Here is a 16,530-nt window from a genome sequence, read left to right on the forward strand (position 1 = left end):
GTCTGGCACCTAGCCATTAAGTTTCCAACCGATGCAGGGGTAGGATACGTGTTGGGAAACCAACGAGAAGCGCGAGAATGTTATAATTCCTCAATTACCAAGGCAAAAAGGGGCGGATCGGGGGAAAAAGCCGAGAAAAGGTTGCAATTGGCGAATGAATTACAAGCCCAATCAGGTGAACAAGTCGCCAAATAGGGTGTTGCCCAAAGTGAGGATAGGGATTTAGATCCTCACTTTGGGGATTTTGAAGAAGATGTAGGACCAGTGGAGGACCTCGATGAGGTCCAACTTGATAAGACAGATCTGACCAGGGTTTTGAAAGTCGGTATAAACTTAGAGACAACAACAAAGAAAAAACTGGTGGAATTTTTAAAGAAGAACCAGGAGGTGTTTGCTTGGTCGCGTAAGGATATGGTTGGGATTGACCTAGCAGTTATCAACCATGTCTTGAATATAGATAAAAGTTTTCCACCAGTACAACAAAAGATGAGGCTGCTGGAGAAAGATAGATCAAAGGCGTTAAAAGAGGAAGTCAAGAAGGTAAAGGACAATAGATTCATCACGGTGGAATTTTAACCATCTCGGGTCTCTAATCCTATACTGGTTCTCAAGCCGAATGGAAAGTTGAGGACGTGCATGGATTTCACCGACCTCAATAAAGCCTGCTCGAAGGATTGTTTCCCACTCCCAAGGATCGAACAGCTGGTCGATGCCACATCAGGGCATGAGATCTTATTATTCATGGATGCATACTATGGATACAATCAGATCAGTATGCATCCACCGGATGAGGATCACACTAGCTTTCAACGATACAGGGCTTTACTGTTACAAAGTAATGCCTTTTGGTTTGAAAAATGCTGGTGCGACTTACCAGCGACTAGTCAACTACATGTTCAAAGAGCTGATCGGTGTTAACATGGAGGTATATGTTGATGATAGGCTGGTTAAGTCGAAAAAGGCAGAAGAACACATCGGGGGCCTGCGAGAATGCTTCAACATCTTGAACAAATATCAAATGAAGGTAAATCCCCTTAAGTGTTCGTTCGGAGTTGGATCAGGGAAATTTTTGGGATTCATAATAAACTCGCAAGGTATCAAAGCTAATCCCGAAAAGATCAAGGCCCTGATCGAGATAAAGTTGCCTGCCAAAATTAAGGATGTTCAAAGCCTAACCTGGAGGATTTCCTCTTTGAATAGATTCATTTCCAAATCAATGGACAAGTGTGTTCCATTTTTTAATCTACTCATGGGCAACAAGAAGTTCGAGTGGACGGAAGAGTGCGAACAGGCTTTTCAGGCGCTAAAGTATCACATGTCGCAACCACCAATTTTGCCCAAGCTGGTCAAGAAAGAAACTTTGTTCATCTATCTGGCAGTCATCGAGTATGCTGCTAGCATTGTCCTGATCAAATAGGAGGAACATGTTCAAAAAGCTGTGTATTATATAAGCAAGAGGCTAGTAGGAGCAGAGTTGCGGATTTGGCCATTGAGATCTTAGCATATTGCTTAATTTTGGCCTCCAGAAAGATGCTACCATACTTCTAAGCTCACCCCATCATAGCTTTCACCGACCAGCCACTACGGCAAGTCCTGCAGAAAACCATAAGCTGCCGGTTTATTATTGAAATGGGTAGTTGAACTTGGACAGTTCTATATTTCTTACTCGCCATGAACAGCTGTGAAGGGACAGGCTCTGGCAGACTTTGTCCCAGAATTTACTGGGATCCAGGATACCAAGTTGATAGAAGAGCCTGAACTCGAAAACCAAACTCCTTCTTGGAAGTTTTTCGTAGATGGCTCTTCCAACGAGCACAATGTTGGAGCAGGTCTGATCTTAGTCATGCCTGAAGGACATCGATTCCATTGTGCAATCAAATTTACCTTCGCAGCTTCCAATAACAAAGCCAAATACGAAGCTCTGCTCGCAGGATTAAGATTTGCCAAAGATATGGATATAAAATCGCTTGAGATATGCAGTGATTCCCAGTTAGTGGTTAATCAAATTATTGGAGAATATTAAGCACGGGGTCTTAAGATGGTTGCTTATTTGAAAAAAGAAAAGGAATTATTGGCACAGTTCGAAAAATATACTCTCTCGCAAGTACCTCGCGACCAGAACTCAAATGTTGATGCTTTGGCCAAGTTAGCAAGCGCGAAGGATGCTGACACCTTGAACGTAGTACCTGTTGAACATTTTTCCGCACCGAGCATTCAAGCAGAAGGGTATTCCCTGATAATCCAAACAACAGACACATGGATGACGCCCTTCGTTGAATACCTAGAGCATAGAGTGCTGCTGGTGGATAGAAACAAAGCAAGAACCCTCCAGAGGCAGTCAACTCGATTCATCCTGGTTGATGGAGTTTTATAATGGAGAGGGTACTCGATGCCACTTTTAAGGTGTGTTTCAAAGGAAAAGGCCAAGGAATTAATGCGAGAAGTCCATGTAGGTTTCTGTGGAGATCATGCTAGGGGGCAGAGTTTATCAAAAAAGATCCTAAAGCAAGGATACTTCTAGCCTACCATGAATGAGGACTCTGTAGAGTTTGTTAGGAAATGTGACAAGTGCCAAAGGTTCTCCAAGATACTGCGAGCAGCCCCCAATGAGCTAAAACAGATGCAAAGCCCGTGGCAATTCGCAGTATGGGGCATAAATTTTGATCGGGTCTTTATCCACAGGAAAAGGAAATGTCAAGTATGTCGTAGTTGCTGTTGACTACTTCACAAAGTCGGCCGAAGCTGAGCCACTTGCAACAATAATGACCAAGAAGGTACTAGATTTTGTGGTCAAGAACATCGTGTGTCAGTATGGGTTGCCAAGAAAGATTATCTCAGATAATGGCACACAATTTGACAGTGATCTGTTCATGGATTTTTGCGAGAGGCATGTGATTATCAAGAGTTTTTCATCGGTAGCTCATCCGCAAGCAAATGGGCAGGTTGAAGCTGTCAACAAGACCCTGAAGAACACCCTGAAGAAAGGCTTGAAGAAGCGAAGGAGGCATGGCTAAAGCAGTTACCAGAAGTCCTTTGGTCGTATAGAACATCCCATCGAACAACAACGGGCCATACTCCATTTTCTTTGGCCTATGGATTTTAAGCCATGTTGCTTGTTGAATTAGACCCACCAACACATAGAAGGTTGGCATACGATCAGAGTGTTAATAGTCAGTTCTTGATAGAATCTTTGGATTTGGTCGATGAAAGGCGCGAGAAAGCTCAACTTCGAGTAGCAGCTTACCAACAAAAGGTCGCTTGCTATTTCAACTCTAAAGTACGCGAAAGAAAATTTAACGTAGGAGATTTGGTACTTAGAAGAGTTTTTCTTAACACCCGCGATCAAGCTGCTAGAGTGCTTGGACCTAACTAGGAAGGTCCGTATCAAATTGAAGAAGTCCTCCAACCAGGCACCTATAAACTTGCTCACATAAATGGAGATCTCATTCCTCGCTATTGGAATGGAGAACACCTGTGCATGTATTATCAATAAAACAGTTCTTTTTTAAGAATTGGCTTGTATTAATTTCACTTTTTACAAGTTTCTGAATAAGGGCTGGTCAATTATATGACTTGTCGTTTACAAGTGTAAGATCAATTTTTTTATCACTCGTACAGACACGATTTTGTCCATTTATTACAACAAATAAAAGGAACTGTGCGCAACCCGTTATTCTTCCCAATTATCATAGTTATTACAAGTATTTGCTCATTACGTGTGTTATTTTGCTATATTATCATTTCTTTATAAGTATTTATTATGAGCAGTAATGTTCGAACAGGTCTTGGTCATGGCAAGTGACCGAGGACCTTAAGCTCCTTAATCACTTGGGGGGAATATAAGGTACTAAGCAAGCAAAGCATATCAACAAACATATGTAAACACACGAGCAAAATAAGGGAAAGCATACTATGGCACTTAGAGTATTTTTCAAAATTTATGGATTTTGTAAAATCAAAACAAAGTGCTATGCTAAGTTCGGTCATGCGAGCATATGTTATAATAAATAAGAAAATATTATAATGTCAAAATGGAATGTTTTACATCGCGAGCATTTGCTGCTCGAATGTAATTAGTGATTAAAAAGAAGCTGCCCTATGCAACATAAAAATGTCTTGTCATCACGAACCATGGTTTGTATGTCCTAGTTACAAATTAAAATAAATAAATAAAATTTTGGGTGGCAGGAGCAGCTGAAGGTTCTTGTTGGGATTGCTGGTTGACAGTGATCCTAGCTTCCTCTTCGGCGCCTTCAATGCCCATCGCCAAAAAGATCTCATAGATTCTTGAGCTTTCTTCTCTCCTTCAGGTGAGCAGCACACTTGGCCAGTTCAGCGTGCTTCATATGCTCTGGGAGGTAGTCAAAGTTAGCCCTTGGGTTTCTCTTCCAAAACAGGTAGAAGCATTTGACTGCTGCTCCCTTATATTTTTCCAGGTTGCGAGCTTTGGCTTCCTCGAGCTGGTTAGTGCGCTCCTCCTGGTCGGCAGTTTCTTTCCTGCTGATCACCAGGCCATCCTGAAGTTTGGAGGCCTCTTTGAAATTCAGCACCGAAGCCTCCTTATAATTCTCCTTAGCCTCAGTAATTTTGACCAATGCCTTCTGGTGGTTCCTCAGCTCCTTGCCCAGTTTAGCATTTTTCTCCTCAGCCGCTTTCAGCCACTCGACATATTTCTCCTTAACAGCTTTCAGCTGCTCGACATTTTTCTCCTCGGCCATTTTCAGCTGCTCGACATTTTTCTCCTCGGCCGTTTTCAGCTTTGACCGCCTTGACCTCCTCAGCAAATTTAGTCTCGAACTCCACATCTCGGTGATAGCCATGCCCCATTGTGAGGATACCCTGCGACTAGAAAAAAAACAGTAAATCAGTCAGAGGCTATGAAAGAAAATGTTGTTTAATTAAAGAATGAAGGAAAACTTACGCTGAGAATTTCAGACAATCCGTGGCTGATGACTTGGCTGTGCGGTAGCGGAGGAAGGTACGAGAAGGCCTCTTGGCTACGACGGTGCCGTGAAAGCCTTTGTATCCTCTCTTGAGTGGTGTTGGCGACACTCAGCAGGTTGGTTTTTGAAGGTTGCCTTGCCTGCCCGGGAGGAAGGATATTGCGAGGAGGGGGAGGAGGCGTTGTATTCTTAGAAGGAGTGGGCGCGTCAAGAGGTGCTGGGGGATCCTTTGCTCAAGCCTTCTTCTTGGCAGGATCGCTGCTGCCCTCCCTAGGATGCCTTCTGCTCACTCTCTTTTTGCTCGGAGGAGCATCATCATGAGCATACAGATCAGAGGCTTCTCTGGAAGGCATGACTGTAGGATGGAAACAAACAATTAGACAATATAATTTGAGTTATTAAAAAAAAAAAGCAAGAGAATTAGGAGAAAGGAAATTCTAAGTAATATACCCGAGCTATTATTACTGGTCGATACATTATTTATAGAACTACTACTACACTCACTCTCTGCCTCAAAGAAGTCTGAATCTAAATTACTGATCGCAAATTTAAAGTTGTCATTCCTATCAAATAAATGACAAGAAATGGGCAAGTTATCTAAAAGTGAGAAATCAGTACCGTTCTCGTTGGAAGATTCGAGTACAGGCTCGGTGTACTCTGGGAGTTTTTGCTTGCCCTTCCTATGTTGGCCAGGGGCAGCGGCAACCTGGGGGTTGCCGGAGGGTTCCCGGATGGTCACTCCTGTTGCTACTCAGGGACTGCCTCTTCAGTAGCACTCCCCACGGTGGACTCCCTCATTTCCTGGTGAGGGGCCTAGAGGTCGACCAGCCTCAGATTGCTTTCTGTAACCAGTTACTTGACGCTCTTCTCGATATTCGTCAAGTTGGCCAGAGCTGCGACCCGTATCTCCATCTCTGGAGTGGGATCTGGTTGATGCCATTGACCTAGACGTAACATCAAGGTTCTAAGGACGGAGAAGAAAAACAAACTAGTAGAAAATAAATGACCACTAATTAAGAAATTTACCTCCTCGAGTGAAGGCCAGGTTATCGGCAACCAGGTCCGTCGTAAGGAAATACTCTTGGAAGTACTTTCCTACATTGGATTTGTAGGTGATTTCGCTCAGAAGGTGCGAGTAGAATCTTGATGGTAGAAGTGGAAGAGCCCAGTGTTGTTGTGGTTGGGGTTGGACTTGAGATCGAATAAGTAGTTGATCTCGTGCGGTGTAGGCACATGCCATTTTTTATGATTGTAAAGGATATAGAGTGCTGATAGTACTCTATATTCGTTAGGGGTAATTTGGAAAGGAGTGACCTCGAAATAATTGGCCACCCCTTGAAAAAATCCGTGCAGGGGCAAGATTGCCCCTGCCTCAATATGGTACCTCGACCAAGAGCTAAAGGCGCCTCCAAGCACGTTTTCCCTCTGTTCGGGTGAAGGTTTGACTAAGGTGATCCCAGGAAGACCATACTTCTTGAGATAGTTATTCACCATCCTGGACGATATGATGCTAGGAGGCACAACGTACCAGTCAACGTCTGGCCTAAGGCCGTCGTGAGGTAGGGCTTTAGGTTGGATTTCTGGTGGTGCAGTATTTATAGGCTGAGGGTTAGTAGAAGGGTCCTCGGTGCGAGGGACAGGCTGGTTAGAAGGAGAGTTGGTTGTTTTCTTTTTTCTATGAGCAGTGTATTTCACGCGACCCATGTTTGGTTGACTGGTCGGAGGGCTGGTCGCTGAGTTTTGTTGTGAGAATGGGACTTTGAAAAATAGTGACGGTTGTTCTTGATCCTCGAACAACAGTGCGAGAAGTTCGTCGTCGACTGGCCTCTCACCTCCACAAGGATTGTGCATGAATATCTGAGAACAGAAAATGGGAGATGAGAATCTACGGCCAACAGATAGAAGAAGAGGAAACGCAGGGATAACATTGCTCGTGTATAAAAGTTAAGCTTTTATACGACCAGCAATATTCTAACGTAAACACTAAATGCATGTGAACTGTCTGGAAAAACAGATCAAAAAGTGGAAGTGAGAAAAACTTTTCGACTCCGAAAACAGGCGGAAAAACCCATATTTTTTTGAAAGCATAAAAATCGAATTTTTACTTCGATTTTGGCCCCTAAAATAGTATTTTTGATTCCCACATCAATTTCTATGCCTCACTTAATGTTTTTACCACTTAAAACTCCTATCCTATAATGTTTCTGACTACGAACCCGATCACCCCGAAATTTTTTCTCAAGAACATTAAAAAACTCATATCCGAATACCAAAAAGCTCATAAAATTTGTTTTACACGATATAACAGAGACAAGGAGATCAAGAAACTTACTTGGATTGCAGATTATGTCGAAGTCATTGGCGTTGCTGCTCAAAGTTGATTAGACAAGCCTCGAATCACCGAAATTTTCTGGGCTTTTCTTGAGGATTTTTTCTTCTGAGTTCTTGAGAGAGGAAGGTTTCGTAAAAAGTAAAAAATTAGGCAAGTGATTTATTTATACTGATTGTGGCAAAATAATAGAGGTAATGATGGGGGTAAATTTTTGATGTGTGGGAAATCGTGTTAGCCGTGAAAACATTTTTGGGAAACTACAACAGTCATTATTATTTACTTTTTTGAAAAGGCACTGACAGACGTGACAGGTCAGATGGCGAGTTGGTCGATAAAGTATATTACATGTTGGTCACAGTAAAATAAACTTAGGGGGCAAATGTTTACCCAAAAATGATTTACCTGATCACGTGGCAGAATTAACAAGAACGTGGGATACACGTGATCGTTTAAGTGAGTACAATCTGTTCGACCAACGATCAGAAGAGAGTTCACTTAGCAGACGGTATATTTCATGGGCAACCAGTCTGGTCGCAATATTTCAAATGTTTTCTACAGATATATAATTTTGCATTTATGTAATAATTGTGATTTCCATTATTATTTAGATACGCCTGTATTAAATGTAATTAAGGCCCATTGGCCCATGTAGAACTCCTTGAGCCTATAAATAAGAATCAAAGGGCTCAAGAGGGGGGACTTTTGAACTTTGGAATTTTGAGAGAGAACTATAGCGTTTTTAACCACCAAAATTGTATTCATCCTAAAGCTTGTGAAACTCGTGAACCCTAGTTCATTGATCACAATTTTTGGGATTCTACATCAATAAGAACACTAAGTGGACATAGGTTATTACCATTTTCTGGGACCGAACCACTATAAATCTTTGGTGTCGTTTATCTTTTTGTCTTGATTTTATCTCGTTTTTATCGCTTTACTTGACTCCGTGTTGTTGACCAAATCAAGGATCAACAGTTGGAAACTTACTTTGCAACATGTACGAATTTGGGGATGCCCATCTGAAGTTAGGATATACAATCCATAAGAGAAGAAACAGGAACCAAGGACCATAAGTGGATACTTTATTGGATATGCTGAAAGGTCTAAATGTTACAAGTTTTATTGTCCATCTCAAAGCATTAGGATTGTGGAATCAAGTAATGCAAAATTTCTTGAAAATGCCTTGATTAATAAGAGTGATCAATCAAAGGACTTAGGTTCTGAGAAAGATCCTTCATAACCCCCCACCTCAAGAGCAAGATTGATTGTGGTTGATAACACCCCTGAAGTTCAAATGGATGTTGAACAACCACAATAAGTCATGGAAAATCCATAAGTCGATGATGAAGTTCCAATGGATTAAGTTGTTCACGAATTACCTACAGTTGATGAACAACCAGCTGAACCACATGCTTTCTAAGAGCTTGTTGGTGTAGCCTTAAGAAGGTCCACTAGAACGACAAATCGACAATTCATAGTGACTACATTGTGTATTTACAAGGATCTGGCTACAATATTGGAGCCAGATACGATTTAGAAATTTTTTCATAAGCCATAGATAATCAACAATTATAATTTTGGTACAATGCCATGAATGAATAAATTAATTCTATAATGAGAAATGAAGTCTTGGATCTTGCTGAGTTGCCTAATGGGGTGAGGATTATTGGGTTAGTGGGTCTCCAAACAAAGAAAGACTCATTAGGCAACATTGGGAGACATAAAGCGAGACTTGTTGCTAAGGTATTCACTCAAAAAGAAGGAATTGATTACAAAAAGATCTTTTCCCCTATTTCTAAGCTAGATTCCCTTAGAGTAATCATGGCATTAGTTGCTCATTCGATTTAGAGCTACGATAAAAGGATGTGAAAACTACTTTCCTAAATGGTGACCTTGTAGTGTCCCAAAATATTTAATTAGCTAGCTAGATAGTAGTAGTAGTTAGTATTAGTTAGTAGTATGTTAGTTACCGTGGATTTTGGTTCAAGTCGGGACTTAGTTGGAAACTCATAGCAATAGTTATGGATTTTATAAGTTTAACCTATAGTTTAAGAATATTAAGTATAACATAAGGCTTGATTAATATTGCTGGTCATAGATATATATTTACTATAACCTATGGTTTATATAGAGCTAATAAGAGTATGACACTTGTCATAATCATGATTATTAAAGAATTAAGTATTTTGATGAATAGTTTTAATAAAAGAAAGATCTAGAAGCTCTATAACCTTCATGCAGCTGTTAGGATCGTATTATGACTCAGTCAAAGCTGTTTATCCAATCTAAATTATGTTGAAAAAGTACAAATACGTGTTTAATATTTCAACGTATGCCAATATATCGTAGCATAGGAGCCGATATATCGCCTATGGAAGATACGGAAAACACGTCGACTTTGCACGAACGTACAAACAGGGGCTCGGGATTAGGGTAGAGCCAATATATTACCTATAGGGGGGGTGATATATCGCCCTTAGTGATGATTTTTGAAAAGTTCGGTTTTGATTATAAAAATTAGCCTAACCACCTAGACCTGCCTTTGAACGATTTTGACTGAAATCTGGGCGTCAGTTGAACGAAAATTCAAATCTTTTTCATTTTATAATCATTTATTTATTCAAATTAAAACGGGAGGCAACGTGGGAGTTGGAGGAAGACATGTTAGCCCGGTATCCGGAATTGTTTGGTAAGTAAATTTCGGGGATGAAATTCTTTTAAGTAGGGGAGAATTGTAGTGTCCCATAATATTTACTTAGCTAACTAGATAGTAGTAGTAGTTAGTATTAGTTAGTAGTATGTTAGTTACCGTGGATTTTGGTTCAAGTCGGGACTTAGTTGGAAACTCATAGCAACATTTATGGATTTTATAAGTTTAACCTATAGTTTAAGAATATTAATTATAACATAAGGCTTGATTATTATTGCTGGTAATAGATATATATTTATTATAACCTATGGTTTAGATAGAGCTAATAAGAGTATGACACTTGTCATAATCATGATTATTAAGGAATTAAGTATTTTGATGAATAATTTTAATAAAAGAAAGATCTAGAAGCTCTAGAACCTTCCCGCAGCTGTTAGGGTCGTATTATGACTTAGTCAAAATTGTTTATCCAATTTAAATTATGCTGAAAAAGTGGAAATACGTGTTTAATATTTCAACGTATGCCAATATATCGCAGCATAGGGGCCAATATATCGCCTACAGAAGATACGAAAAACACGTCGACTTTGTACAAATGTACGAACAGGGGCTCGAGATTAGGGTAGAGCCGATATATCGCCTATAGGGGGCGATATATCACCCTTAGTGATGATTTTTGAAAATTTTGGTTTTTGATTTTAAAAATAAGCCCTAACCACTTAGATTTGCCTTTGAACGATTTTGACCGAGTTCTGGGCGTCAGTTCAACGAAAATTCAAATCTTTTTCATTTTAATCATTTATATATTCAAATTAAAAGGGGTTAGTTCTACTCCTTGAACTCTATAAATATGACCTAGTGCTCAGCCATTTTCTTCATTCTTCAAGCATTTGATCAGAGCCTCCAAGGTGCTAGTGTTACTATAGAGAGATACACTTGGGTTTTGGGTTAAAACTTTATCATTCTAAGCTTTTATAAACAATTGGGAAGTGAGAAATAGTGTGATTTCAGTATTTATGTTTAGACCAAACCATAAGATTATTCAAGGTATTTCTATTCCTTAAGTCTAGTTCTTTATGATTCTTTAAGTATTCTTTAGTTTTCTTTATTTAGATCCTAACTCTTGTTTATGATTCTTGATTAGGTATTTAAGTTCTTGAAACTTAAGGTCCTTCTTGGTAAGTTTATTCTTGATGGTTTAGCTCTCATATTCATTTTATTTCTTAGAGATTCTCACCTTTCCTATTGTTGGTTTATAGGAGTGTTCTAATCCCGTTCTTGTTCCCAAATATCTGGGCTTTTGGTAAGGAAAATAGGATAGATTTTATGTGCTTATATGTTATGATATATTTATGTTATGATATGCTTATGTTGTGATATTTATATGTATAGTATGTTTTATAGTCCTTGGGCATATGACTTGTTTAGCTAGCATGCCTTAATAATTTATGGGCATATGACTTGCTTAGATAGCATGCCCCACAAATTTATGGGCATATGACTTGCTTAGTTAACAAACCCCAAGAAGTATGATGGCCATTGTAGTCTTATATGATATATATTTTTGATAGCCATATGTTTTATAGTATATGTTATAGTCTTATGATGTATGTGATAATAGATTTTCCTTGCTGGGCATTAGGCTCACTCCTTTATTTGTTAGTGTGATGCAGGAAAATAGATATGGAGGCGGAAGGATTCTTGGTAGCTTGGCTTGTGTGTTGAGGATGAATGGAATGAATGGACTGCATGTCGATCGAGGATGACGTTTATTTTAGTCTTTTGAATTATGTTTCTTTTGTAATTCCGCATTTAGTTTTTTAAACAATTGAATTAAAGTTTATGTTTTATGTTTTATTAAACAATGGGTACCCATACCATATTTTATATCTTATTTTGTAATTTGCACAATATTAATTTTGGAGTTTTAATAAAGTTATGGTTATTTCTTATGTATGTTTTCTCCAATAGTAGTAGCAATGTCTAGTAGTTTTAATGGTCCAAGGTCTTAGAAATAGTTGGGTCATTACAGACCTAGAGGAAGAGGTATACATGAAACAACCAGAAGGATTCTCCTCTAGTGATGGTTTGCACTTGGTATGCAAGCTTAAGAAGTCCATCTATGGATTAAAACAAGCGTCTTGCCAATGGTATTTAAAATTTCATGATGTCATCTCTTCCTTTGAACTTGAAGAGAATGTCATGGATTATTGAATATACCAGAAGATTAGTGGGAGTAAGATTTGTTTTCTTATTTTATATATGGATGATATTATTCTTGCAAGCAGTGATAGGGGTTTCCTCCATGAGGTGAAACAATTCCTCTAAAAAAATCTTTGAGATGAAGGATATGGATGATGCATCTTATGTCATTGACCTGAAGATCTATCGAGATAGATATTAAGGCCTTTTAGGTCTATCTCAAGAAGCCTACATCAACAAAGTTTTAGAGAGATTTCATATGAAAGATTGTTCACCAAGTGTTGCTCTTATTATTAAGGGTGATAAATTAAATTTGAGCTAGTATTCAGATAATGATCTTAAAAGGGAAGAAATGAAAAAACATTCCTTATGCTTCATTTTTCGGAAGCTATGCTTAAACCTGACATTGCATTTACTATCAAATTGATAGGATGATATTAGAATAACTTAAGTTTAGACCACCTAAGAGCTACATAGAAAGTGACGAGGTATCTTTATGATACCAATGATTACATGCATTTTTAGACGAACTAACAATATGGAAATAGTTAACATAATCAGATTCAGACCTCTCTTGTTATATTAATTCACATAATTCAACATTTGATTATGTTTTATATTTACTGGTATAGTTGTGTCATGGAAAACATTGATTGCTACTTCTACTTTAGAAGTCAGATTCATTTACTATTTTGATGATACATCGTATGGTGTATAATTTTAGAGTTTCAGGTCTTAGAAATGTAGATTATATTTCTAAAGCCATTAAGAAAACCCTTGCGCCAAATTCAGCTGCAGTATTTATGGCTTGAAAAATAACAATAATTGTAGTCGAAGCTAGCTTATCGACATTAAGTATTTTGCCATAAAAGAGCGTGTTAAAGAAAATGAAAGTGGTCATTAAGCATGCAAGCACTAAAATGAATGATTGTAGATCCCTTGACTAAAGACATGCCACTACATAAATTCAAGGAGCAAGTGAATATATGAGATTCTATTTCCCCTATGTAAATTTTCATTAAAAGTTATTAATGAAACTCTTATTTAGATATTTTCTCATATTCATGTGTACTCTAATTTCATTTGAGAAAATTTATCTTCATTGGACCTGAATAAGCATAGGGTTTATTCATTAAGTTGTATCGCCACATAAAGTTTATTGTTGAGTAATAAATACATTGTAATACATGGAAGATAATACTCGTCATAAAAGAGGACCTATCACCATGATTCATGTGTTTATTATCGAACAAGGATAATCATTAGGATTAAGTGGTACTTTAGTTTAAATGCAGACCAAGTACGAGAATGTTAGAATATATTATTATATTAATTAGAATTACCAAAAACTAAAAATTCTAATGATTAAGAATAAAGTCAATATTGGGATTACTTTACAGATATTCTCAATATGGTCAACATTTAAGGTAGTTACTCAATATTGAGTTACCCAATATTTCATATCCTATTGAATGTCAAATATTATGACATTAATTGTGGCAGAGACCTTGATGGAAGGTCTCACCTATATAAATATAGGTTTCTGGTCCCCAAGCTCATGACTCATTCTCATACTCCATCTAAAGAGCTAGTGAGAGCTTGGAAGTCCACTACCCTCTCTAACTCTCTTTTTCTTTAGATCTAAGGACTTTAGATCAAGGTTATCAAATCAATGGCTGGAGGTATAATTTATCGATATCCTTTATTTTTTTTTTGTAACAATCCTATATAATTTATTCCACATATTAGGATTGTTAATGCATCTAAATTAAATTAATCTTACAGTAGTCCCAAAACACTAATTAAATACTTGCAAAACAGCCCACACATCCATAGCCATCCTAAGAAAGAAAATGAAAAAAAAATGGTACTGTAGGAAGGAAATCTACAGATTTGTACCTATTACGGTGGTTGGTTTCTTGTGGTTCCTTATTCTCCCCACTTTAGTCCACACTGCTATGAACACAACCAAACCATTCCACATGAGTTTCATACTCAAAATCTAAGAGAACAATCAAGGCAAAGTAGACTCGTACTTACATTTTTTCTTCAAACTGTTCTTGTACCGAAACTCCCAAAAATACTCTTCTTTCCTTTGCTTTCATCTACAAGGGATTAAGAGATTCTATGAACGTGTTGAGGGTCTGTAACTTCAATGGAAACCCAAAGAAAAAAACTCACATTGCTCTTATCTCCTTGGACCCGAACGTAAACCTCTTTCAAGAACACCAAGTGTTCTTCATTTTTTCCTCTCTTGGTTTCCCTTCCAATTTTGAAAATGACTGAAGAAAAAATGAGAGAAACATGGCTCTAACCCCTCTCTCAACCAACCTCTAATAATTACCCATGATCATTCAAAATTTCCCCCCAATTGTGTGTGTGTGTGTGTAGCCGAAGCCCCATGCATTTATCCAAAAAAAAAAATGCATTAAAACTATAGCAAAAAATATAATCAAATAGAAACTATGGTCTAAATACCAAATAGTGCAACTTTTGTTTAAACTTATTTCTATGATTTTATGTGAGCCCTTTCAACATAAAATCATGACTTTAATCCCATAAAAATTCCACTTGATTTATAGATAGAGTCTTGGTGAATAAGTCACAAAATTATAGTCTAATAATGATTCTATGATTTTATGTGGGTCCAAACACATAAAATCATAAACTAAAATTCTTTGAAAAAATGTCCAAAATTCTCTTGTGACACAAATTAAATTTATAAGATTATTCTAGGGTCATTAGTAAAATAAACATTTCCCACTTTATATTTATTTCACATCTAAGTCCCCAAACTATAATCTAAGGCGATCAACTCACATTTCCTTAATTAAAATAATATTCATAAATTATTATTTTAATCTTTTCTTTTACCCTTAAATAAAATTAATTTACAATGATTTTACATAAAATAAAAATGACTAAAATAAAAAAAGAAAAAAAGAAAAAATTCCAGGTTATTACAGCTTTACTGGTTACCTCATAAAAATGTTTACTTTATTTGTTATGATGAATTTGCAGATAAAGTGTATGAGATTATGAAATGTCTATATTATGCCATTTTAACTTATGTACGATGATTATAATTTTGTATTGTACTTATGTGAATTGTTGTTCTTGTTTGTACTTCCTTACTGGACTTTTAGCTCACCCCCTTACTTTTCCCTTTCAGGTAGGCGTTCCATGGTCTAAGTATGTACGTCGTGGGGCTCTGATGAACGGAAAACGATCTAGCATATTTTCAGTGGAATTTTAACATTTTATTTTAAAATTGCATGAAAGACATTATGTTATTATTTTAACAAATGGCCCAATATTATTTGATTTGATAAGGCCCCGCTGAACCTTTTAAATACTCGTGGTATATTTGTAAATACATAACGATTAGATATTGTATGCCAATGATTGTAGATTAGGTCATTTTACAAGGGTGAGTCATGAAAATTTGAGTTTACTTGTGATTGAAGCATTTGTTGTAATGCTTCTTCTTCTATTTGAAAAGATTGGTTTTTATGATCGTCTTGATATAAATATTGATCTTAGTCCTTATGATGTTCCCGAGAATGATGTTTTGCAATTGAATATCACTAGAGGCATTCCTTTACAAGTTCATTGGTGAGTTTTTGGTGCTTGATATTTTTATTATTCTTTATTTTTGGTGGCAATTGTGAGAGAAAAGTAACCAGTTTCTTGTTTATTTTTTTTGTTAGTTCATGTTTAATATATATATAAATATATATATATATATATTGCACTTTTAAAGAAATTGGGTTGTTTATATGTTTTGTTTTGTATATTTTTCCTCAGTTTTCAAGAATATTTTAAGGGTAACCAGGTACCCAGCTAGTTGTTCATCTTATATAACAAGGGGTAACTAATTACTTTGGTAACCAGTTACCCAGAATTTAGTGTTTAATTTTTTAAAATAATGTTTTTGGGGTGACGGTGGCATAGATAAATGACAAGCAAAAAAATAAAAAATAATAAGAAGAAGAAAAAACTCAATAGTTTAGTCTAAAAGAAATTTATAAGTTTGTGTAATCAATCAATGTATTTAAATTTGAAGCTGGCTTATTAAAATACTCAATAACACTTGATGAATATGAAAGTCACTATTTTAATCAATAAAGCTATGATAGATTTGTTTCGCTGTAAAATATGAAGCTATGTCGTTTTCTTTTTCTGCTTGTTTGGCTTCTCAATTGGAGGATTCCTGCAAGTCTTCTTGTTATGTCTTGGTTTTCCATATTTCCCACATGTGATTGTTACTTTTAGTTCGCCTCTTGATCTTATTCTTTTATTTCTTGCTCTTCTTGCAGAGATTGTTGCCTTTGGAGGCAACACCGCTATGTCCAAGTGTTGTGGGAGATTCCATTCATCTTTATGGGGCAAAAGATGAACAT

The sequence above is a fragment of the Humulus lupulus genome, chromosome 4 (assembly GCF_963169125.1).
Source record: "Humulus lupulus chromosome 4, drHumLupu1.1, whole genome shotgun sequence".
NCBI classification, from domain to species: domain Eukaryota; kingdom Viridiplantae; phylum Streptophyta; class Magnoliopsida; order Rosales; family Cannabaceae; genus Humulus; species Humulus lupulus.